Source organism: Alosa alosa, chromosome 1, assembly GCF_017589495.1.
Source record: "Alosa alosa isolate M-15738 ecotype Scorff River chromosome 1, AALO_Geno_1.1, whole genome shotgun sequence".
NCBI classification, from domain to species: domain Eukaryota; kingdom Metazoa; phylum Chordata; class Actinopteri; order Clupeiformes; family Clupeidae; genus Alosa; species Alosa alosa.
In genome coordinates this window covers 14,176,368-14,203,692 of record NC_063189.1, presented here as the reverse complement: position 1 = coordinate 14,203,692, position 27,325 = coordinate 14,176,368, and the positions used below count along the sequence as shown (strand labels likewise).

The following is a 27,325-nucleotide window of genomic DNA, read 5'->3' as shown; positions in this document are numbered from 1 at the left end:
CTTAGAAACAAGTCCCTCTGTATTTTAATGGACTCTCCGGAATCATATTTCACTGTGTGTGTCGTGCTGTGATGAATTTCTGTGTGATACTTTGACAGACTTTGATATTATTCCCTCGTACATGAAATACTTGGATGGACTCTAATAGACTATTACACTCGTGTGATGCTTTGATAGACTTTTGATATTATCTTGCCTGTTGTTGTTGATGGGGCATCCTCCCACTTCTTGCATTAATTGCCAATAGAGAACATTATTATATGCACAGAATTGTATGTGTGTCAAATTCAGCGCCCTGTACTCGCACTTGACTCTCTCTCTCTCTTCTCTTGTCAGCGGATCCCTGCGATTGGTCCGTCTGGCACCTGTCTGTGGTTCACCCGCCCCTAGCTGTCAGTCACAGACCTGAACCTGCCTCCGCCCTCCTGAATAGTGCAAGCCCGTGCGTGTGTGTGCTCTGACTGTCTCTCCCTCTCCATCCACCTGGACTGCGTGCTGTGCTGCAAATACCCTCTCATCCTCTATCCTGGATTGTGGACATTACTCCCATAGACTGAGTATTTTACAAAAGAAGTGACTGCTGTCTAAATAAACACACCCACACACACACAAACACTCACACACACCCCATTACCCCCACACACCTACTCACAAGCGAACTCACACACACAGGCACGCACACACACACACACATAAACACAAACACGTACACGCACGCACAAACACACCCATACTGTATGCGGCCACATTTTGTACCGCTCTGCAGTACATCTAGTTTTAAGTCAAATAATCTTACAAAAAAGTTCAAAGTAAGTACCCTTGTACTAAAAACAATACTAATTAGATTTTCTTATTTTAATATAAGATTATAACACTTAGTAAGATATCACTTTTTGCAGTGTGCTCTTCAGACATAGGCCTAGCTATTCATGCCCTGTAGTGGCTCAAAATAAGGCCTCTTCAGCTACACAAATGCTCCACAGATACAGGCTGTAAGTATGTTAAAATCCATAAGATTGTGCTACTGTATGTATCTCAAGTACAGAACAGTTTGCAGCAGTGTACAATACAGGTTAAACAGCCGGTGAAAAAATCAACTTTAAACCTTGGCTTGCCATAACCACTGCCTAGCACCTTTTTAGCCGGCACAGACAACTGTGTGAAAACCAAAATCTAACAGACGTAATGTGGTTGAGCTAGCTACAAAGCCTAACACCTACTGTATGTTCACTGGTTGTATTTGTGTTTCGTGTTCCCTTGGTTTTGGCACTCTTTTTTCTTCCTCTACAAAGTCTTCCTCTATTGCATATTCAAAGGGAATTCAATAAAGTAAATCATACTCTCATATTCAGAATACAACACAGCATCTGATCAAGTAAATAAACATGAAGGCCTGACAACATTAAATGATTTTCATTTATAGCTGGCCCTAATGTGACAGTCCATGTTCCTTTCTCATTTGATATCAGCAACAATATAATGAATTATTTGTGATTGCACAAAGTTGCAATTAATTATAAAATGAATAATGAGAGCTAGAAGGCAAAACAGGCTGTAATAGACATTATATGTCGGTCTTAAGGATTTTTATTTAAAGAGAAACTATGCAGTATTGGCAATTTCTTCACTGTTTTCTCGTTTTTGCTTCTTTTTCGCTGGCTCTGTCATGACGAATGAGAAACTCCATCGTTACCTTGTTCTAGCCGGTGCCTGGCATGTATGTGTATTTAAATGCAGTAAAGTAATTTGTTACACTCGTTATACTTCCTGACACTGAGGCCGCCAGTAACCATTCCAATGACTCCGAAGCTGTTAAGTTAAGGTAAACTGAGCTAAAAAACCTGCATATTAAGGTAAAAAACCTGCATAGTTCGCCTTTAAGAGGATTTCATCAGTGTTGACACAAAGAGTTATGAATGAATAAATGCACTACTGTCTTTATATTTTATACAGTTATCTGAAAATCATACTTTATTTTTATGTCCCCAGTGTTCTCTATGAAACATGAGTCACTTGTTCTTAAATTATGAAGACAGATATATCCAGTCTCACTGTCCCAGCGCACATGATTTAAAAAATGTTTCTCAAAACAGAGATGTGAGAAATGTTTCTCAAAGAGAGATGCAATGCTGCCTCCTTCAGTCCCCACTCTGTACGGGGAAAATAATAGATCTTCCATGAAGTCTGACATATGAGGTCCATCTTGGTGTGATTTCATTTTCAGAAGAATATAATTCTAGACAGGGAAGCAAAATATTTATTAATTAACAGACATCTAGTTAATTACATCAGAGCTACACAAAAACACAAAAATGAGACCAGGATTTAGTAAAATGAGCACACAATTTAGCCTACTAAAATAAGTGCACATTATACAAAATATCTTGCAATGACACCTCCCGGGCTCCGTAGTGCTGCTTCAGAAAATAAAATATAGACATACTTAAGTAACACAGATGACAATTGGATCAGAACAATAACCTTGACTGGATAGTTGTAACCTACATTAACTGTGTGTGTTATCAAAGCATAAAACCTACAAAACTATTTTTTTATTCACATAGAAAAACTATAACAAATCACTTTACAGCATATCCGCATATTTATAATATTTTGAAGATTTAATGTTATTTCCTCTAGAGATGCTGAGAACATTCAACATGAGGGAGGAGCATGGGTGTAGGAGGAGGTGCATAAGGTACCTACAGTAGTCCATGATTCTAAACCACCTTTCTTTCAGATTAGTGAACTGCCTCTTACACTAAAAAATTGAACCAACTGGATTTACTTAATTGCTAATATGCAGTGGCTGCACATAAATGAAATGTCTAAAATTGATGCATTTCTCATTTGGTTTACAAAATTGATTTATGCTGTGACCTGACATAGTCATACTCAATTCTAGTCAAACTCAAATGTTGTGGGTGGCACTAAGTTCTGCTGGCATCCAGGCTAGTGGTGACTCAATTTGTGCAACCAATGAAATGGTTTAAATGAAGTTTACATGAAATATACATGTCATTTCAATGACATTGTGTTATTCAGGTTGAAGCATGTATGGGGGTAGGCATTCATATTGTATTTAATATTGCAGCGTCGTCTACGCAAGAACATTTGCAATGTCTTGAGGTGACACCGTCTGATTAGGCAGTGCATATTGAGAAGAATTCATTGTAGCTCAAAACCTTCCACAAACAACACCTGATACCTTGTGGATACTCAATAGCCTACTTAACACACATATGCACTGTAAGTGTCGCCAAAAGTTTTCACATGAGCTTTCTTAAAGACAGTTTTGCTTAGAGATGTATATTGTTATGCTTTGAGATGAACCATTCTTTGTTCCCACCATGAGTGAGTTAGCTATTAAAGGGAAACTTAGCAGGATTAGCTACATATCTCCCTCTGCTGGAGAAATTGTGCATTATGCTATTTCAAATTGTGGAAAAAGGTAAAGATAAAGCACATGGATTTGTTTACAAGCTAGCGAAACGGTTAGCATAAGTTTGGCAGAACAATGTGGATGTTACAAGGTAAGAAAAGTTTCTTGTTTCTCACTTCTCTTACCGGGACGGTAGTCCCAATGTTATCATTTAACCATCCAAATGATTTCTAAACAGTTTTATTAAGTTGAAACAGTAGCCAAGTGCCCCTTTAACCATGCACAAAGTATCAGTGATTCCATGGCACTTGTTACCAAACTCAATGAACGTATCTGAAAACTGTGGCACAACATATTCAGCAAGTTTCATATTAAGACTTCATCTTGAAGTTTTACATGTAAGCATTAAAGTTATCTTCCTGTAACTTTGATGTTGCAATAAAGAACATCTGAATGTCTACTCTCAGTACATGTCACCTGTACAAGACAATGAAGTTGAAATTACATTAATATTTCATGTAAACTTAACTTATACAATGTCATTGGAATCATTATGTTCCCATAAGCCTTTGCAATAACACTGAGATAGTCTGCCATCTGGTGGAAGTTTGAATTATTACCTGGAGTTGTGACTGCAGTACTGCAGAACCAGGAGGGTCAAATAACAGACTATAAGTAAACGCATTTAGTTTTATATGCCCGTTATCATAAAAAGTTTGCATATGTTTATGTTTATTGTTATTATTCTGTCCTATTTCTAATTAGATTTAGTCTGTCAATACTGGTATTGTTACATGTATGCTATGTGAATCTACTTTAAATTGTTCATTTTAATGTTAATGCAATGTTTATTGATGTCATTGTAAGTCCCTTTGGACAAAATGTTCTGTTAGGAACTATAAACATAAACACAACAAGATTAACAGGGTTATAATTAAATTATTTTGCCATCAACCCATGCAGGCCCCCTTTGCTGAAACCCAATGCCCCTGCTGTGGCACCTGACCCACATTTTAGAAACCACTTCAGAGATTTGGAGAAAAGCAGTCACAGTTACAGGCAGGAGGTCACATGCACTGCCTACACACGAGCGCATTTGCTCAGATGTATATCAACCACATGTAAGAAATGTCATCGCCAGCTATACTTCCTGGCTTAGTAACCTTGCACGTACAAAGCACTGATGGAACAAAGTGTGTGGGTGCATGAGCATGCACGTGAGAAAATGTAAAAAAACCCAAAGTAAGACAGGTCTGGACAACAAAGGGTTGATGGGTACATTAATTATTGTTGAAATTTTGAAGTACATTTGAAATTTGTTGATGGCCTCTGCATTTTCATGAAATGTGACTTTCAACGTCACCTTTGTACACTTGTATGTTTCATTTAATTTTAAAGAAATACAAACCCATCCCTGTGACCTTTACCCCAGCTGATCCTAGATGGCCAACTGGTTTGTTCCCAACATGTAATTACACTGGCATCACATATCAGACTTCAGTGGAGAATGAGACAGTTATATCTTAATTGCTGTGCCCTATAAAAGCTTGCTTATCATGTGATGAATAAATTCCATTTTTTTTCAGTTGTGGCAGATAGTGAATGAACACTGATTCTCTCCATTTGAAAATGAATATATATGCCAAAAACTTACAACAAATATATTTGCTGTGTATATGAAAACTAACATGGCTATAACCCCAGCTGTCTGCAAGCAGGCACTGACCAATTGTCAACGTGCTTCAGTGACTGAACTCAACGTGCTTCAGTGAAGTGGCAGTGACTGACATTTGTGGGTAAAGATGCGATGTCACTTAATTTCACTTTGTCCGTTTAACCAGAAGGGGCGCTATGGTCAAAGTATCCCTCTCTTCCAAAGAGTAGTTACATATAATAAAGATGTTTTTTTCTATTCATATACACTCAAATGTTCCTGGATGAAATGCACACTTCTGTACAGAAAGCTGTTTGTTTCAACAAACAGCAGAGAAGCTCCTTGGTTATCTCTGTGTATTGTAGGCTATACTCCATTTCCTGTTCTTAATGTGTCTCAGAGCTGCAGGGTTTGGTCTCTTACTTGAGTAAAGGGAAATGGCACAGGATGTGGTCTAGACCAGTGGTTTTCAAAATGGGGACCGTGGATCCCTGGGGGGCCGCAGCAAGTTGGAAGGAAAAATAAATAAATAAATAGCTTTTAGTAAACCATCATTGAACATACCATTATAAAAATGTTGTCGCATATCTGAACATTATATTTTCCATGATAATCTTTCTGATTGGATTGTTTCAAACACCTTCATCATCACGTAAACTGTCAGTGTAGTCCTGGTAAAGTCCATGACATCCGCGAATGCTCCTGCTATTTAGCTAGCTGGCTAGCTCTGCTTAAATGGACATCTTTTGAAAGTAGAGCCAAAGGGAGAGATATTTTTCACGTTTTGGAGGAGTACATTAAGCCAAATGGACTTGACTGGCGTTGTTGTGTGGGGAGTGTGTTCAGACGGGGTATGCCCCCGAACCTGGGTGGCTTGTGCCTCTGTGCAGCTCTAGCTGATGCCCCCAGGACAGTGTCCCCGTTTTTAAGTTCACAAAGATAAAAACATGACATGTTTTGGAGGTATTTACGATTCTCAACTGAAAATGTCCCCAGATTTTGTCTCAGAAATCTGGTCACCTTAGCCAAAGGGAGAGATATTTTTCAAGTTTTGGAGGAGTACATTGAGGGAAATGAACTTGACTGGTGTGGTTGTGCGGGAGTGTGTTCAGACAGGGCCGCGGCTATGACTGGGACTAACAGTGCAATGACAGCTGTCATCAAGCAGAAAGCCCTGAATGCAATTTTCACACACTATATACTGTAATCCATCACAAAGTGCTTGTGGCTAAACGGATATAGGATGAGCTTAATTTATTTTTACATTTGCCATAGTGCCGATGGGTTTAAAAAGACATCTTGCAAAAGGGGGGCCTTGGCCAGTGATATTTGGGGGGTATTTGACATTCATTGTCTTTATGTACTGTAGTGTTCTTTATTTTCTGGAAATCAAGATTGGTATTAGTGACTGATATTCATCTGTTTCCTGATATTTTGCTGCATGCTCGCTCTATGCTACAGGCAGTGCCCCGGAAACAGTATGTGGTGAGTTTGCAGAGAACTGAAGTTAAATATAAGTGGTTGGTAGACCACAATGTCTATGGACCACAGTGTTAGAAATCAGAAAATGGTGTGAAAACCAATCATCTCCACACACATTTAAATCCATCTTTAAAGTGGTTTGTCATTTCTAGGCAGGGGCGCCTTAATACCACCCGAGGCCCCTTGGCTATATGTTTTTTAAGCCCCCAACCGCAAATATTAATTATGATTAAATGATACCCGAGCCGCGATCTGACCCGACACATAGCGTGCGCTTTTGGTTAATAACATGCAGTGTAGCATATCATCAGCCTATGTAAAACCTTTACATAAACAGGAACGGAAAGCCCTCGATTCACGTCATCCTATCCATGACATCGCTTATCAAAAAGGCTAGCCTACTGCACGAAAACAAGCGTTGAACTTTTACAACACTGTCTGTAGGCTGTAAGTTAAAAGATGGGTAGGCTATATGGACGTTTAAAGCTTTTCAAAAGTGCATGTGTTTGTCGTGTCGGGGGGTTCCCCAAGAGTTTTTTTTTTTAAATTCTGTCTACTTAACACACCAGTTTAACGCAGTTTGGGAGGGACAGAAATACTTTTAGCCTACAGAACAAGCTGGCTCATGTGACGTGAACACTATGCATTATCACTACACTACATGGAGACATATCTCACGTTAACGTTGGAGAAAACATAGCCTAGACTATTATATGTGCGAATGGGTTAGCACAAACTTAGCTGTTGGTGAACGGAGATGCAGATCACCAATTCATTTCTTTGCGCCACAGCCCATGTTCTGCGTTCACTCCAATGACACAAGTGAAATACATGTTTTTAAAGCCGTTTCATTTCCAGGCTATTTGCTACGATATTTACCTGCTATATGCCTTCTGTTTTCATGGACAGTTACATGAATCCACGTCATTCGTTTACTGTTGCTTCAATCCTACCCACGTTATCTCCAGAGTTTGTATGACAAGTTTGTCAGTCAGTTTCAGCCTCTCCTCTAGCTCCTCACACCCGTTGGGATTTATTACGTTTTGTTACATTTTGTTACACTTTAGAATTGGAGAAGACAAAGGGGGCCTCTGCATGGATGTAATTGTAGAGCAGTACGATGTGCTTAATTATTTAGGCTAGCTCCAGAGTAGGCTAATGACGCCGCGAATACGGACACGCCGTTTATTATTATTGATTATCATTATTATTATTAGGAGGCCCCTCATTGGTCGAGGCCCCTGGGCTGAAGCCCAGGTAAGCCCCTGCATTAAGGCGCCAGTGTTTCTAGGTATTCACTAATCACAGAATCAAGTCAGTGTAAAGCTAAATAAGTCATCCCAAGCTTTTTCTGAAACATTTCATGCACTGCCAGCAAAGAGGATGCGAGAGTAGTGTAGCAAACTTGGAGCACATGACTCAGTTCCAACTCTAACATAAAAGTATAGTCTTTTGAAACCAAGGCGTACTTCAAATACTAACTTATTGAGATTTTTCTCCAAGTGAGATAATGTGGACCATAAGCTTGCAACACCTTCAAACAGGGGTAGATAATTTGATGAAGGCATTAAATGCAGGCCATTGACATGGAACACATCAGAACACTTTACAAAAGAATATTTGACTGCTCCTCCATCTGATCATTATAAAAGGAGGATATTCTTCCAGTTTGTCTGTAACCTCTCCAGGTCCCCTCTCTCCGTTTCTTGCTGTGTGTCTCTGTGTACGTATTTGCTTGTCTGTAGGTGTAAGTGGATGTGTGTGTTCAGCACTAAACAAAATGTGAGTCTCATGAATAGTCACAATGACACAGTAGTGATTCAAAACCCACATACAGAGGTGCTTTTTGCCCTTTGGGTTGATCTCCCTCAATCATGCAGCATATTACACACACACACAGGAAACATCACATCCTAAGAGGTCTGAGAGATTCTGTAAACAGGATGTTCTCCTGAAGAAAAAACAGTAGCCTACATTGCAGTTCAGTAACAACAACATACATAATCGTATCTTATATACACTCTTTTGATAGATTTTGTGGTTTAACTCTGATTTGTGCCCAGAAGTCTAGAAACAGCAAGCACAGCAACATTTGGTGACATCTGTTGGTTTCTGGCTAAACTAGGCCAGTATGCGTTGATGCTATGCACAAGTAGGGCAAAAATCTGCATGCATACAAGAGGTGGAAAATTAGTCTGGTTGTGACTATGTTGTTTATGAAAGTCTGTTTGCAGATAACAGAACCCACAACTGAAGCATATGCAAATACATTGTACGTCTGGAATGTGCCTTTTCAGTGTGTTTGGGGAGATGTGCGTTTGGGGGGGGCCTCCCAAGGGAGTTCCCCTCCCATCTGGTTTGGTGCCTTTTTCCTTAACTGGGCACAAAATATTAGAGTATATAATATAGAGTAGAGAACTCGAATGATTATCTACTCTATCGAACGATGATCTACTCTAAAGCTTGGTGGAACCTTGCCTGTGGTTAGGAAATTAGATATTTTGGAGAAAAGAGTCCTGACACAGACATGACTCAGAACACATAAGTCAGAAGTTGGAATTTGGAAACCACCAAAACTCCCAACTCTCCAAACAGAAAAAGAGGGATATCATTATCAAAGAAGACGTTTCATAAAAAAGTGTTAATTGTTGGAATAAGTGTTAATTAAATGACGACGTGTAATTAAGCAAGTATGGGTTTAGAATGAACAAACATCCAATCTTTCAATTGTAGCCTATTCTGTATAAACTGAAAAAATCTGAAAATATGCATTACGTTTAATACATTTCCATGAATTTTGTTACTGACACCACAATCTACTCCTGTAAAACATCTTGTTTATTTTAAATCCATTGCATTCTTCATTTACATTGTAAAACAACTGGTAACCCACTGGCTTGGAGGCGGAGAAAGATAGAAGGGGAGGAACAAAATCACCTTGGCTTTTAGCCTATGTTCAAGTAACTGATGAACGCCAACGGCTATAGACAATGATGTGCACAGTGAGACTGCTCGTTCTTTTAATTTATGGTAAGGAATCCTATCCTCTATTCATGCGGGTTTGTATTTTTCGTATAGCGTAATTGAAATGGTTCCGACATATCGTTCACTTTACTGACGTTGGAGGGCAGAGATCTGAGACGGCCTTAATACGCCTAAATTAAATAACGTTTCATTTATGGTGGCCTATTGTTGAAGTAGCCTAGCTATAGCTGCACGGCACGCACCGTCACAAAAGCCACTACAAAGTAGACTACACAATGACGAGATTAATATCTTAAACGTTGACACTTTCAAATGAGTCTATAATCTGTTAGCAAGCATGAGATCAAATGTTAATTGTATTGTTAAACATATGCAAACACTCACAGTGAGGACTAGAAGTTGAACCAGTCACAAACAAGTTTTGAAAGAAAAAACTTTGTCAGAAAACGCAGTGACTCAACGTTCAGCATGTTGCAGCATGCACCAAAAGTGACTTGCATTATTCAATTTATATCCACAGGTCCAATAGCTTCCTTAGAGAGTGAAAAAAGGAGATTAACAGCACAAGTTGGACAGGCTGTTCTCCTTCAGCCTGAAATCCCGAATCTGAAGACTAATGATCAGTTTCTGTGGAGGTTTCATTCAAATAGCAGATCTGTAAAGTCAATTATCGTTCAGAGTCAGGTGTTGAAAGATGAAGTTCATACAGAATATAAAGGGAGATTCAAAGACAGCCTGCTGCTGGACAGAAACACTGGATCTCTCACCATCAGAAACATCACCACCAGCCAGTCTGGACTATACCACCTTCAAATAATGGGTGATGAAAATGTCTCAGATTGGTATTTTAACTGTTCTGTGTATGGTGAGTGACTTTTATTAATCATCACAGTTAGAGTTGTGCAATACATATCATTATAAGCAGCCAGTTGTATTGCTATTAATATCATCTCCACTGAAATAGTAGTGTTTGTATTTTCATGAATAATTGTGTTTGTGTATTTACCTGACAAGCTCCTGTCTCAACACCTAACATCACCAGTCGAAGAAATTCTCACCCCAACACAAGGATTACCACTGGCCCTATGGGCCGTTCTCTGTCAGGGTCGGAGTCCCAGTCCAGCTCCAGCTGTCAGGTGTTGTGTTCTGTGAAGAATGACAGAGAGGTGTCCCTGTCCTGGTTCAGAGGGGTATGCGATTCTCAACCAAACAAGCAGCCCTGATACCAACATCACCCTGTCCCTCCTTCTGGATATAGATAACCAGGAGGACAACGTCACTTACAGATGTGTGTCTGCTAATCCTGTCAGCAATTACACCACTCAGCTCAACATCCATGCAGTTTGTAAGAATCAAAAAGGTTTGTCAACAGTATCTGAATTTTCTGAATATATCATACAAAGGTCATTTTAAAAGAAATAGTTTATTTTATTGCAATTTAACAGTTTGGGAATACAAGCACATTGTAAAACATGGAAGTATGCATTATAGTATTTCTTTTGTCTTTCAGATCTTTCAGTCCGCAAACTGTATCTTTTCGTACCATTCAGCCTTTGTGTTACAATTGTAATTGTGGCCTTAGCAATATATTTGAAGAAGAAAAAAGAAGATAGTAATAGAAGGTGTGCAGGTGGGCATGGAGGCATGACTGCTTCTTCTTTATACATTGATTTTGTGGAGAGAAGGACTATTCACCAACAAATCAAACTGAAATGTTTTTCAGATCAGACAGTTGAAGAGCCACACTATGCTGATTTTAAACACCGTGGACATACAAAGGTACAAAATCAAGTTACTTTTACATTGTTTTTTTTATTTTGTTGATTGCATAAAGTTAGGGTTACGTTCTGTTTTTCCCGGGATTGTTGTCTTTTTTTAATGTCTGTCCCGGAAAATTTATAATCTTTCCCGGGACACCAAATGTCCCGTTTTTTGGTAGTTTCACTAGTTTCACTTTCAATAAAACCTACGTTCTGCTCCTGCAATCCTACTATTTTTCTTAAAGGTGCCACATGTAATGTCCGCCAAAAAAAAATCAATTCATACTCCACATTCCATAAAAGATGGGGGCAGTATACCTCCAGAAAGTGAGTTGGTCTACCCTAGAGTAACAACCGAGACACGTTTATTGCAGTTTGGCTGGTGGTTATGTTGCCCGCATACCGCCTCCCATGGCCAAAACTGTTATTATGACCGCCGCGCAGAGAAGCGGCGGTCATATAGGTTTAGTCAGATTTTTTTTCTTTTTTTCTTTTTTTTTGCCCAAATTTCCGTCAATGATTCCCCGACACTGAAAGACCGGGTACACGAAACTTGGTGGGCATGTAACCCCACATGGATAGCATGGAACCATCGTTTTTCGTTTTGATCTGTAGCCCCCGCTGGACTGGACCCCGAAAGGAGGGTAGGGCAGACACAGTTTTCTGTGAATATCTCAAAACCGTAGGGTTTAGGAGGACCATTTTTTTTTGTATGTTGATCTCAAGGGGCCATGTCAACCCATTCCATAACCACTCATTTCATGTATAGCCACCTAGTTAAACACAAAAAGGAAAAATGAGGTGTTGTAATTGAAGGTATCTGTGACCTAACATAGTCAAAACTGCCCGAAATTGGAAGTGTAGGATCATGATGACACCCTCTGTATGCACGCCAAGTTTTGTGGAATTCCGTTCATGGGGGGCCACACAATAAATTAATTTATGTTACTATACCCCAACTGGCCTGTAGGTGGCCGGAGACAGTTTTCTGTGAATATCTCGAGAACCGTAGGGGCCTAGGAGGTCCACCTTTTTATGTATGTTGGTCTTAAGGGGCATGTCAACCCATCCCATTACCACTTATTTAATGTATAGCCCACCTAGTTAGAAATTAAAAAGCAAAAAAATTAGGTGTTTTCATCACAATATCTCTGGCTGACAAGGTCAAAACTGCACGAAATTAAAAGTGTAGGATCATTATGACACCCTCCGAATGCATGCCAAGTTTTGTGTACTTTCGTTCATGGGGGGCCTTACAATAAAATAATTTATGTGTACATTTAGTGACATACACCAACAAGGATTCCCGGGACAATGAAAGACCGGGGTACACAAAACCTGGTGGGCATGTACCCCCACATGGATAGCATGGAACCGTCATTTTTTGTTTTGATCTGTAGCCCCCACGCTGAACTGGACCCCCCGAAAGGAGGGTAGGGCAGACACAGTTCTCTGTGAATATCTTGAGAACTGTAGGGCCTAGGATGACCATTTTTTTCCGTATGTTTGCCTCCAGGGGTCATGTTAACCCATTTCATGTGCACACATGTGCACAAACAGATACACACACACACACACACACACATACATTCACAGTAATCATACATATGACACATACTCACACAGTAGACCTATGTACGCTTGCATGCACAGGCACAGGCACATACGCAGGCACACACACAAGCACGCACACACAGACACACACACACACACACACACACACACACACACACACACACACACACACACACATAACATAAACATGTACATGCACACAATTCAAGAATTTCTCAGAATTATGAACAGGCAAGATGGAGGTGGGGTTGTATAAAATGAATTTTACATGTGAAATCTATGAACTAATCATGTTTTGGTACTTGTTGTCTAGCAGATACCAGTGAGAATTGAGTGTGGATAATGCAATTTAGTGAGACAGAATCATATAGGCCTTTCAGCGTGATTTATTTTTGTGGAAAAAATGTGCTGGACTGGGCAGCGGTCATATTTTGTACCGCTCGGCGGTACATCTAGTTATGACACCTGTCGGGCTGTGGCTAGTAATTTAGCATGCTAATTCAGGTTGATATCTCTGCAGCAATATACCTTGTCATTTTTTAAATTACATCATCGCCCTAATTTCTTCTCATTCTTTTGATGCATTCTTTTTGGATATTTTTGCCTCAATTCTTACACATGGCACCATTAAGTTATCTTGATTGTATCCTGCCGTCGAAGGCAGGCATGCGCTTTGATTGGTTGTAATGCAGACCTGCGAAACGAAAGTTTACCTTAACCATCAGCATCACCTAACAACTACCAGCCGCGCGCAGCAAGCATGTCCAAGAGAGTGTGTGTGTGTGGGGGGGTCGGCAATGAATGTCTCGGATTTTCACAAATCAAATGTGGCAACCCTACATAAAGTACATGATTTTTTTTCTCTTTGTATCTCTGTATTGCTTGACATAACATTATGGCAGTAACGTCAGAATCTAGTTTTGATATAACATTTTCAATCCCCCAAAGCTTCTAAGTTTAATTATGAAACATTATAGTTTTCCTTTTCTGTTATAGGATGTCAGGATACAGGAGACAGAACAAACCTTTGAAACAATATATGCAGGTGTTGTGACATGAGATTAATGTATTGTACATACTGTATGTTTTGTTATCTCTGAAATATCAATAAATTATTCACTTTCCGTGTTGTTTTGAACATAATCATCTCATATTTGTAAGCGTCAGTCAGTTTTTTGGTGTTTAAAAGTTTGGTTTCAGACTGATTGCAAATCACACCGATGTGGCAAGTCAGTGGTGTGGTCATTCAGTATGTGGCATTTGAGGCTCTTAATCGTTTTGGTGCCAAAACTGAGCACTGTGAAGCAACACGTAATTTTTGTACTTACCTTCACTCTCTCCATATAATAAGCTTTATGACATGTTTTTTTGTTTAGCCTTTTCACTGTGACCACTGCTGTAGTGTTACTTTTGTTGAAGGTACTTCATAGATAGTTTTATGATTGTTCTACTTCCTCTCAACATACCATGACATACCCGACATGATCCAGCTTGTCCTAGTAGCTTGTGTTGTGGAAAGTCTTACTGCAACAGGTTTCAACCACTTTTGTGGTATGTATCTGAAGGTGACTATTTTTTTGTATCGTCATCAAATCAATTTTGATGGTGTAGGTAAGGACAGATGAACACATGGGGCCCTCATTTAAAGATGACATAGAATGGAAAACTGTTATTACCTTGGCTTGGTTGAATAAGGAGAATTCGGTGTATGGCAACAAGCTACCAAGAACCACAAACACGGTTGTCTCCACCATATGCAAATCTCAGACTTTGAAATGACCACAATAAAACGGGCGAATCTGTGATGACACTGTGATGCAAATACAGACTCTGGCGCAGACCAACTCTCTGATCACCACCTAGTCCACATATTACGTTACCCCTTCAAGTTGGAGATTCAGGTAGCCTATTGTGAACAGTCTTTGGCTAAAAGGGATGCATGAGGGGGCACTAGATATCTGCAAAAATGGGCCATTTAATTCCCCAGCCTAATTACAGGGTTATAAATGGGCTTGTAAAATAGAATCTGAGCATGTCTTGGACAGATCAATGTTGAACACTTTCTATGTTCAGAGAACAAGGTAGGCCTAAAATACTCCATTTATCCACTGTCATCTTTAAATGCTGTGCAAAGTCAGTCAATGAGCAAAGTGTATAATAATAATAATAATAATAATAATAATAATAATAATAATAAAGCTTTATTTGTATAGCACCTTTCATACACAGAATGCAGCTCAAAGTGCTTTACATTTGAAGCATGTAACACAATAATAGTCAGTCAGTCATTATCAATCACTTTTCTTTGCTGTTTATGATATACTCAGCAACATATCAAAAATATAGAAAATGACGCCATAAGACTGGCAGCCTTAACCCTCTTACCCCCACAAGCACGCCATATGGCAACTGTGGCAAGGAAAAACCCCATATTCCAGGAAGAAACCTTGAGCAGAACCTGACTTAATAGGGGAGCCCATCTGTTTCCTATTGGCTGGCTGCCTCCAATAGTAGCAGATGTAGAATAATCTGAAAATGTAGTCTACAGGATAAGATGAGTTAACTAAAAGCTTTCCTGTACAGGTATGTTTTAGATCTTTTTAAAAATATTTACTGAACTCGCCTGTTTGATGTACAGAGGCAGGGGGTTCCATAGTTTGGGGGCATAATGGATAAACGCAGCTTCTCCACTTTGTTTGTTGAGCACTTTGGGTACGATTAAAAAGATTAGAATTGGATGATCTAAGTTTCCTTTGTGGTTGATAAGATATTAAAAGCTCAGAGATATATGAAGGTGCTATGCCATTCAGAGCTTTGTAAGTAATTAACATAACCTTAAAATCAATTCTATAGGAAATAGGAGCCAGTGCAGTTCAGCCAACACAGGGGTGATGTGTTCTCTTCTTAGTCTTAGTTAAAAGTCTAGCCGCAGAGTTCTGTATGAGTGCCAATTTCTTTAGATGTTTTTGGGAAGACCAGTGAAAAGTGCATTGCAGTAGTCTAACCTGCTAGTGATAAAGGCTGGAATTAGTTTTTCTGCATCTTGTTGAGTTAAAAAGGGCCGCACTTTGGCAATGTTTCTCAAGTGGAAATAGGCTGTCTGAGTAACTTTACTGATATGGGGCTTAAAACTTAACTCTGCATCTAAGATGACACCGAGACTTGTTACTTTTGGTTTGACCTGGTGTGCCAAGTTCCCCAGATTACTAAGAATAATATCTCGCTTTAGTTTTGGTCCAACCAGAAGTACCTCTGTTTTGTCATCATTTAGTTTCAAAAGTTTTGCTCATCCACTGATTAATGGAGGTTAGGCATGCAGTGAGGGAGCAAAGGCCATCTGGGTTAGTTGGCTCCACAGAAAGATACAATTGGGTATCATTCATGAGCTGTGGAAGTTTACGCTATGCTGACTTATGACGCTTCCCAATGGAAGCATATATAGAGAAAAATAGCAGGGGACCAAGGCAGCTCCCCTGGGCCACACCAAAAGGCAAGTCATGCTTTTCAGATACATGATCTCCTAGACTGATATAAAAATCTCTGCCAGTAATGTAGGTTTGAAACCAGTTTAGAGCATTATCAGAGAGACCCACCCACTTCAAGCAAGGCGGTGAATTAGGATGCTATGATCAATGGTGTCAAATGCCGACTCAAATCCAGAAGAATAAGGATTGAGACTTTGTTTGAGTCGGTAGCTAGTCTGAGATCATTGACTATTTTTACTAGAGCCGCTTTCTGTGCTGTGATTTGATCTAAAACCTGATTGGAATTTTTCAAGGATACTGTTTTCAAGTTGAGGAAGGTATTTAACTGATTACAAACAACTTTTTCAAGTACTTTGCTCAAAAACGATAGATTTGATATAGGCCTGTAGTTGCTCAGATTGGTATGGTCAAGATTTGACTTTTTAAGTAAAGGTTTCACAACAGCGGTTTTAAAAGCCAGTTTGCTACAGGGCCTTTTTAGTCTTTAACTACAGCCATCATGTGACATGTGAGAGCTTTAAGCTGATCCACTGATGCTTGTGCCCAGGTTCTACCTCTTGTGTTAAAAATTAGCCTAGATTATTAAATCAGCTTTTGTTAGACTTTGCCCATTATTTAAATGTGGGGCCCACCAGCTGCATTATTGGTGTTTAACACAAAAAAAATTTTTTGTGAAATTTACGGTAAATTACTGGCAATTAAGTTGCCAGCTAATACCTGTAGAATTACAGTAATGTCTAGGAATACTGAATTACAATACATTACTGTAAAATAAAAACAGTACCTTACTGTAGTTGTGTTGCGATTTATTGACGTTATTTTAGTGTTTAACTGAATAAATAATGTATAATACTGTTTATTATTTACAGCAACAACCTGTGGCTGATTTGCTTTACAATACTTTATTGTAAGTTACTGTAAAAAAACTGCATGCTAAAAGTACTGTAAAATTACTGTAAAATGAATGCTAACATGCCTAATCTTGTTTCTCATTAAATGCTTTTCAACTAAACTAATCCCCTGGAGTTAGGCTAATCCATAATGATGACTCAGAAGGTTCAGAGTTAAACTTCAAACTTTATTTCGAATGTAGCAAAAGAATGCCATTCATTCAACTCAAACTCAGCATAATTTCACCATTATTCGATCAATAGCCTGGAAATTGAAAGACATTGAAAAAACATTTAGAAAATGAGAGAATGGCTTTGCGAGTGCCTAAAAACCAAGCCAGTCAAAGTCCATGAGCTTGCGTAAAAGAGTGCAGACATTTACATTGATTGTGTGACGTTTTTTCTTTCCACTTGAAGCCTTGGAGCCGGTGTCTGGGTTGATTCCCACAAAGCACCTTCAAAAAAAAAAGGAGAGGGGGGAAGAGTGGTGGTGAGAGGGTTGGACAAGTAGATAAAATATGCTAAAAGATGAATGATGGAGTGGTGAGCAGTCTCCAGATCCAGATGGTATTTACTCACATACACAGTATATGTAGGCCGCAAGCTACGGGGCCTTACTATGCTGAACATGAATTTGAATGTTAAAGGAGAATTCCGGTGTGATATTGATCTAAAGTGTGTTGAAACATGATACCGAGTGTGAACATATGTCTCATAGCTCATCTCGGCTTGTCCCCTGCACTCAAACATACATTCAAATTCATGTTCAGCATGGTCAGACCTTCAAAAAAAAAAGTTGGTTCCCTTGGGAGGTGAGGGGGTGATTGTAAGGCCCCGTAGCTCATGGCCTAATTAAAATTCTAAGAAAAGACTTTAAAACAAACACTAGGCTATCACTCAAGAAGCTGTGTCATCATATTTTTCATATTATAATTACCTTTGGATGAATTCAAGGACACATGAAGCCTCCTCTTGGTACTCCAAATTGAAGGTATAGAAGGTTGCAAACAAAGTGGCCGGGCCTGCAGTGAAGTTTGAATGTGGAGTCATCACCACTTGTTTTTCGATGGTTAGCATCCATTTGTTGGAAACAAATTTGTTCCCTGAAATGAAACCAAGAACATAAGAAATGTTCTACACACACACACACACAACCAGTCAAAGGTTTGGGCACACCGATACATTGGGTATTTTTCGGACTGCAGAGTACAAACAAAATTGACATCTGCCACATTAAACACCCAGCAAAAGACAAATATCATACATAATACATTCCTCTTAAGTTGTATTATGGTCTTACGTTGCCCTTTTCGATTTTTTACCACTACCAAAAAGGTAAATTGGAACACTTACCTTGAATAACTAATCTTGGAGCATCTGGTAAAGGCAATCTCTCCACGTCTGCAGGAGTGGCTGTTTCCTGAAACAGAAGAATAGCAAAACAAAACATTACACAACTGATTATAGACAAACTAGACACAGACGTAGACAATTTCCTGAAAGACCGTGTACAATCAGGAACTCCACAAGTAAATGATTGGTTTGGGGTATTTTTATGTTGCTTTGTATGTCTACAAAACCCCAATATGCTGACAAAACTTACAAAGAAACATACCTTGTTTCAGGATGAACGGAAAGTTGTCACGGCTTCAGGATGAACCGAACCATTTAACGTTAATCTGCAAAATAACAAAACAAACGGTCGTTAGAGGTGCTATCGAACTCCCCTATTACCGTTAGAAAGGCACTAACAATTAACAAACCAAGACAGCAGACTCCTAAAGATCATATGTAGCCTATTATGTTAGAGGTGCTAGTTAGCCTATCATTTAATTTCACGCTAACCTTGGCTAACAACCAATATAACTTCAGTTCAAAATCCCCGCAATTAAAGGTTTAAAACATGAAATGCTGACAGTTTTTACTAATTATGTTGATTTTTTTGTTTCAAATAAAAGTACCATGAGTGTGTAGGCTTTTCCCATTGCTAGCTAGCAGCAAAAAGACAACTAGAATTGTTGATTTTTTTTTTGTTTCAAATATACCATGAGCTATCGAGCTAGCAGCAAAGACAACTTTTAAGCCCTAACGCTATCTTATTGCCCTACAAGCTGGCACTTTATTTTAACGTTATCGATAACATATTTTGTGTTTCCGTGGAAATAGCCCAATACTGCAGACGTTTCAAACGTTTTTGTATGGCTGTGGTCATGAAAATGTACTTACTATTACATCTCTTTGTGAACCGCCGTAGTGTCTTCCTCTTCTACCCACAACGTGTTCGTAGTGTCTTACCGTGGGAAAGTGGTTGGGGTGCCTGCTCAATTTGCAACAATGTATGAGGTTGTCAAGGCGACCTCGGCGCAGTGCATTTGATTGCAGAAAGCCCACTCGTTCTCATTATCAGTTATCAGCAGAAGTTTAAAATGCAAAAATGCATTGCAAATCATTTGTATTACAATTCAAAACTAAAAAAGACAACTGTATCTTTTGGAGCTTCCTGTATGCAGTTTGCGTTAGGCTGATTACCCATTTCTACATCCAGCCTCCTCCTATGTCACAAACTACACTTACCCCAAACACCACTACAAAGAAAAAAACTGAAGCTAAATATGCATGGGGTAAATTAACAGGCAAAATAGTGGTTTTAATATGAATAAAATAAAGCAATACATAAATAGGCTACACATTCTGGTTAGGCCTACAATTTGTTTAGCCTACAAAGCCTGACAAATCAGGAAATTACGGGAAAATGTTGTGGAATCTCGTTGGTCTTATTGTAATTTTGCAATGTTGGACCAGAGAGGGTTCAAGCGGAGTAATCAAGGATCTTTGGTTGGACTGTAAACTGTATGATATCCCACAATGCATTGCGCATTACATCGTTTTACTGTAAAGTTAAATATACAGTAATTTCCAGTAAGATTTTACTGTAAAATTACAGCAATTTTTTACAGTGTTGCTATTTTGAGACTGAGACTTCTTGTTAACTCTGCCTATTTACTGTACGCTGGGCCATTTTACCACCTCGAACGTGCATTTTCTTTCTGTGAACCGCTGTGTCGTCCATTGTATTTCATCAATACATTTTCACAGCTAAAGTAAAGTGTCTGTAAACTTAATAACAACTTGCAGAGGGTTTACACTCCACATCTTTATTCAGCATACACTGTTACACCTTTCAAACTGGGGTCACCACCTGGTGATGTCATATATCAGTCCCTGTAGTTGAACTTGACAGTGCCACAACTCTACAAAGTTGAACCTTTTGATGTAAGAATGTCCCCCTCCCCTCCCCCTTAAACAACAACAAAAAAAAAAACAATACTTTGCCTCCACATTAAGATTCTCTCACACCTGGCAAAGCTTTATAGAATATGTTACTGCAGCAGATGTACCTCTTCATTGTTGCTTAAAGGAGCGGTTTGTAGGATTGTTACCGAATGTTCTGTAGGCCAAAATCAAAACACTGGTGAATGTTCTCAAGACTACCTAGGCACAATGCTCTGGGTTGCCAGATGTAATGAAGACTTAGCTAACGTTAGTTCTCCAACCATGACCCAGCTACACATTACGGAAACTGTCAAGGTTGCAGTATGGAGAACTGGACCGAGGCGCAGGGCAAGTTGAGATCGAGGCACACTTAAACTTGAGAACAGGAATCTTTAATACGAATGCACACTACAACCATGAAACAACATCAATGACCGACAGGGGACTGAGGGGAGACAGAGGGTTTAAATACACAGGGGTTAACTGGGCACAGGTGAACAAGGAAGAAGACACAGGTGGAAACCATAATTAAAAATTAACAAGGATCAGGTGAGGGGCGGAGACACAGGCACATAGAACAGAGACACATGGCAAACAAACAAAAGAGAACATGGCACAAGACACAGGAAGTAAACAAAGCAAACAGGAAGACAAGAGGAGCAGACATGGAAAAACATTAGACGGGGAGAACAAGACAAGACAGAACAGGAACTGATCCTGACAGAAACAGTGAAAACAAAAAATACCTCTCTAACCAATGTAACATATTTAGCTGAAGTTAGCTATGCAGATGAAGTTTAGCCTAGGGCCTACCTGTCAAGAAATATTGCCAGCTCTGTGTCAGACTTGATATTCTTCATTTGACGAAGACGTTGCCATCTCAGGAAGGCTCCTCCGATGTCCACTTAATTGGTTTCTTGTTTTATATTATGTTTATGTTTTATGTTTCTCCAAAACAATATTTTGGAGATTTTGGTGGCGATAATGCCATATCCTCTGACTGCCTCTCGTAGGCTACTCGTTCATGAGTTGGCCTTTGCTAATCTGGCAACCCAAATAAGAGAATGCACCGGCCCATTTATTATTAATACGCTATTCTAGAATTAAATTGTTCAAAACATAAACTAAAATTCCATGAGATTCCGCCCCGTAACTCATATTTTTTACGGGTTATAATGTTTTCAAATAAGCCATTACTTCAATTCATCGTGTTTCCTTACTCTCTGACGACATACTGTATGTTGATAATTTTTGGAATGGTTACAATTTATTTTCCATGTATTTCCTACATACTGGTCCTTTAAACACCATTTTAGTCGGTTTAAGGAACTTGATATGCCACTCCCAGGTCACATGTTCTTACATGCAAACACACCAGCTGGAAACAGCCGATGGCATTCATGTCCCTATTCAGTTGACTCACCATGAGCAAACACCAATATGGCAATGGCAACATCCAAAGAGAGGTTATAGCAGGGGCTGGCACTGCTTAGTACTCTGGCAATAAAAAAAGATAGAACCCTGAAACCTTCTATAAAACGCTACTCTGTTGTAGGCGAGCTCCATGGTCATTATCTCTGGTGCCCTCTTCTGGGTTGCTACTGCACTGTGTAATTTTTGAAAACCAAAAAGGGGGTGGAACTCATAGCCAGTGGAACAATAAAGACAAGACAAAAACAAATGGCTTTGCTGAAAGGACTACAATTCGATTGTGATTTTGTGATCTCACATTGTGAGACTGTTCATTCTTTTAATTTATTATGGTAAGCAATGTTATAATATATAAAATCTTATTTTATGTATTATGTTTTTCTTTATAACTAAAATGGAAACTTAATTTTACTGACAAATTAAAAGCAGATTTTAGAGACAAGACAACATTTAGCCTACTTTGAGGTAGCCTATCATGAAGCATCCTAAAGCATGCGCTATCATAATAACCTTTATAAACTGTGTGTAGCCTACTGAATAAATACTTAGTAGGGTTTTGTTGAAACTTTCTAATGAGCAGAGGATACACAACTTGCCCTGGTTCAGAGGGGATGCAATTATTAATCAAACAAGCAGTCCTGATGCCAACATCACCCTAACCGTCCCTCTGGATATAGATGACCAGGAGGACACTGTCACCTACAGATGTGTGTCTGCTAATCCTACCAGCAATTACACCACTCAACTTGACATCCCTGCAGTTTGTTCTTATAAGAATCAAAAGGTTTGTCAACAGTGTCTGATGAACTGTCTGAATAAATCATGCGAAGGTTTTTTCTGTAACATGTTAATGATGCTTTGACTGATTTGTATGTACTGCTAAACTGAAAGGTTCAGATAACGTATGAAGTGCAATAGACTGGAAGTTTTCATGTCATTTAACACAGCTTGGCAATACAAGCACATTGTAAAATGCAGGAGTTTGCATTTAATTGAAAAGAACTCGTGATGTACCGGTAAGTATATTTCGTCTTTCAGATATTTCAATGCCCATTCTGCGGTGTCTTTTAGTAGAATTCAGCCTTTGTGTTACAAATGCAATTGTGGCAGTAACCATATATTTGAAGAGGGGAAAATAAGATAATAATAGAAGGTGTCCAGGTGGGCATTGAGGCATGACTGCTTCTTCTTTGATTCTGTGAAGTGCATGACCATTCACCAACAAAGCAAACTGAAATGTTTTTCAGATCAGATGAATTATTGTTTCCCAGAGACAGAACAGACCTGTGAAATGATAAGCAGGTGTTGTGACACGAGATTAATGTATTGTACAAGTATTTTTAATAACATGTTTGTGTGTGTTTTCTTATCTCTGAAATATTAATAGACTATTTTTGATAGTCGCTAGTGCAGTTGTGACCGTTTTTTTAAAGTGAGGTTTTTAACCGATGGAGAAGAATATTTCGCTGTCTTATACCAGCCTGTTCTGGTCGAGCAGGCGCTGCAGGTGCAGGCCCATCAACAGGAGGACATTTTTGACTCGCCAGAACGAGATGGAGTTCTTACCTCAACATACCTCTGTTAATGACAATGCCTCGCTCACCTAAAATATCCCAAATCTTCTCAGAAGGCCTATGGAGTAGCCCGCTGTTGGATGCAGGAACTGAGGTGCAGCGAAGTTAAAGGATATAAACAGATTCTGCGTTGTTTGCATTAATCTTCTAAGTTGTATGTGAGATCCAGGGCTGATAAACTTGAACGTTACTTATTGGCAAAATTTTGGTGCCCTACACATAGGGTAATGCACATAGTGGGAGTGGCGACACACTTTACATTACATCCTACCTGCAGTCTTTCATCATCCATATAGACAATTTATGTTGTATCCCTTTGCACGCTATTTCCTTTTCCCCGTTTCTTTTCTATTTTGAGCCTCTTTTTTTCTATCTTGCGTCCAGACTGGCAGAAACAGAGTGGAAGACTTATAGCCTACCACCAAGTCATGAGGAATAAAACACTTCAGTCATTCCAGCTGAATTCAACATTTTTATTTAGCAACACACAGGTTTATACAAAGCAGACTTAGACATCTCTAGGGAGAACGGCTGCAGAGATTGGAGGAAGCGACACCACATTCAAACTGTAAAACCTAGAAAACGTACATGGCAATGACCAAGTAGCCACAGAACAGATATTGGCCAGAGTTCCCTTTCATTGCTGCCCAAGAGATTGCAATAGCACACGTTGAGTGACACTTCACAGAAAAAGGAGCTGCTCTATCACCAGAACAGGAGGCACTGCTGATGGCCTCTGAAACCCCGGTGTACCTGTTTTGACAGAGTAATTCCTTTCAGATAGGCCCCGAAACTAAGTGTGACTCGTCATAAGAATGAAAAGCAGCCAAGGTAATTGGCTGATTGGCAAATTGTGGGGACAGCTGTTAAGATGCAGGAAGGCCACAAGCGCTACTTCATCTAAGGTGTTACTAAACTAAAAGCCTTCCGCAATGCAACATCAAACAGACATTCAAGGAACCTAACTGCTACCTACATGTCCTATGTGTGATGCAGAACTTGGTAGTAGGTCCTAACCATGTGTGAATGTATAAGTGTGTGTGTGTGTCAGCTTGGCAGGAGCCTCAGAGTGGTCAACATACCTGTGGCGTGCTGGCACTCTGCACGGTAGGCCTACTCTTCTTTACGTTGGGACAGCGCAAGCGTCCTTGTAGAGAAATGCATAATGTCCCAATGCCACAGGCTACACAAAGGTGGATACAAACACAAGGGGAGAAACTCAGCCATGCTCCTCCAGCAGGCCTCAAATCAATGGACCTGTCTGTCAATCACAATAATCTAAAAACCAATTAAATTTTCCAATTTTCCTCAAGCTCCTCCTTTTCTTCCACAAACAAACGGCGGCTCTGGTGGTGTGTGTACAGAGCCCGTCTAGACATTCTCTGGTAGATATCAGTCGCAGGTGGGCAATAATTAGCTATAAGCTAACAATCTACAGCAGAATAAGTTAAGCAAAGGATTAATGGAAGCTGAAGTGGGCGTTTTTCTGCTGATCTGTGCTAGAAAATGAACTGTTAACACTGAAAATAAATCATGAGGTAAAAAGACTTGGACCTGGTATAAACAGCTAGTTCACATATGATGAGGTTGCGTAGGCTCGAGAAGGCTGGTTATAAACTTGCTGTGAAGTTACAGTAACTTGTGTTGGTGTGTAAAATACCATGGCTGGCATGCTAATAATTTCTTGAAACTAAAATATGACCGCCGCTCAGACCTGCACATTCACAATGCAAAATTAAATCACGCCTGTCAATTTGACTCCATCTCCTACTCCATCCCCTTGCAACTTTTGTGTATGTAAATGGTGTGTGCATATTTTGTGTTTGTTTTTGTGTATACTGAATGTGTGCTTCTGTGTGTGTGTTCGCTTGTGATGGGGGTAATGGTGTGTGTGTGTGTGTCTGTATATCTGTGTATGTGTGTTTATCTGTGTGTGTGTGCCTGCTTGCCTGCATGTGTGTGTGTTTATGTGTGTGTATGTATGTGGGCATGTTTATGTGTGTGTGTGTTTGCGTGCGTGTGAGTGTGTTAATGCCTGTGCATGTGGATGGCTGTGTGTGCGTGCATGTGTACTGTGTGTGTGTATGCGTGCATGAGCGCATGCGTGTGTGTTTATGTGTGTGTGCGTGTGTGTTGCTGATATGGCCCTATGGCCCATGAACAGAATTCCATGAAACTTTGCATGCATTCAGAGGGTGTCATAGTGATCCTACAGGTCACATTTCATGCAGTTCTGAGCACGTCAGCCAAAGATACCTGCGATTACTGAGCCGTTTTGCTTTTTTTTTAGCAGTTTTGCTTTTTCATTTTTAACTATGTGGCGCTATACCGTAAATGAGTGGTTATGGGATGGGTTGAGATGGCCTGCTATGCTAGCGGCATAATGAATGATGATGAAAATATATAACTAGGAGCACCATCTTGTTTAGAGTCATATGCACTAGATTGCAACCCCTGGCTGTTATTATGAACACAGGGGCGGGAGACGTGTGTTGCTTAGGCGGCTGTCTTAGCTGCAAGCGCTGCGGGAAACACTGGAAGGGGTGTCTCATGATTCTTCCTTCTCACACCAGAACACAAGTTTGTGGATGAGTGTCGCAATTTTGGTTTTGAAACACATATTGTTACAGCCCTAATGAACATGCTCCTGCAGCAGCCCAATGTGTTAAAGGGGTGGATCTGGTGTGCCATAGGAACTTCACGTTGTAGGCTATGCCATTAATTAACACTAAGTACCCCCAAAAAAAAAAAAAACTTTAGCCTATACAATAATGTCAGTACAACAAATAAGGAAGGCCTATAGATAGAAATTGTGAAAATAAAATATGTAGATTTTGGTAGTTTTTTGGTCTTTTCATGTAGCCTTGGCAACTAGCCATCTAGTAGGCTATAGGCCTGAATAATATGCACATGAATTGACACTTGTTAAACTCACCTCAACATGTCTTTTGCAATCATTTAACCCGCTGTGGGCAATGCTAAAGTCACTGTTTACAAACAGTGCAGCGTGCAAGACTAGGTCCATCATTATGTTTTACTCTTATGAGACAAGGGTAGCCTACACTTTGAAATGGGTCTTACGTTTTCCTTTTTTTGAGGCACTGACTCTACCATGACGCTCCTGTTTCTACTGAACTGATTAATTAAGTTCGGGAAAAAAGACATAAAAGCCCGCCTACACTGAAAACTGATTGGTTGATTTAGCGAAACAGGCCAATCAGGATGCTCTCTGTCGTTGATGCGCTCAGACACACACGCACCACCTCTCTCTCTCTTTCCCCTCGTATAATGCGCTTACACTCAGATGCACACGCGGTCTCGCATGCACTTGATGATCGCTCACTCTAGATTCCGGGAGATTTTATCTAATTTGCGGGCGTCAGGGAGCCGCTATCAATATGCGGGAGACTCCCGGAACTTCCGGGAGACTTAGGATGTCTGTTAACTTGATCCTCCATCAAGGCCAAAAGAGGGGACACCACAACAACAATGGGGTTAGCTTCTTTAGCTAGCTTCTTTAGCTCCTTTGCGATTAGCGGAGCCAACTGAAAAATCTAACTTTTCCCAAATTCCTGAATATTTGGAAGCGTAGCCAGCACGGACTGAATTGCTTTATTAACTTCCGCCATTGCCACCTCCTCGAGGACTACAATTCAAACACAATGCAGAATCTTGACGTCGTCTCTCATAACTCCCGCCTCCTGCTCGCTGATTGGCTCGGGGTCGAATTGTTCGTTGCGAGCGAGGCCAATGGCCGGAATCCCAGACAGAGTCATGGAGGGAGATTAAAATTGAGCGGAATTACGTAGGAAGGCAAGGCAAGGCCAGGCCAGG

The 27,325-nt window shown here is 39.8% G+C and overlaps 2 long non-coding RNA genes across 2 annotated transcripts; both read right to left on the bottom strand.

Moving 5' to 3' along the window:
• Positions 1–17,380: 17,380 nt before the first annotated feature.
• Positions 17,381–19,546, bottom strand: LOC125304194. The gene is made up of 5 exons (XR_007195206.1): positions 19,440–19,546; positions 18,829–18,892; positions 18,567–18,633; positions 18,151–18,316; positions 17,381–17,668 (listed from the first exon to the last, which is right to left on the bottom strand). It is a non-coding gene; the product is annotated as an uncharacterized LOC125304194 (long non-coding RNA).
• Positions 19,547–23,950: 4,404 nt separating this feature from the next.
• Positions 23,951–25,244, bottom strand: LOC125304201. The gene is made up of 2 exons (XR_007195207.1): positions 24,574–25,244; positions 23,951–24,244 (listed from the first exon to the last, which is right to left on the bottom strand). It is a non-coding gene; the product is annotated as an uncharacterized LOC125304201 (long non-coding RNA).
• Positions 25,245–27,325: the final 2,081 nt, after the last annotated feature.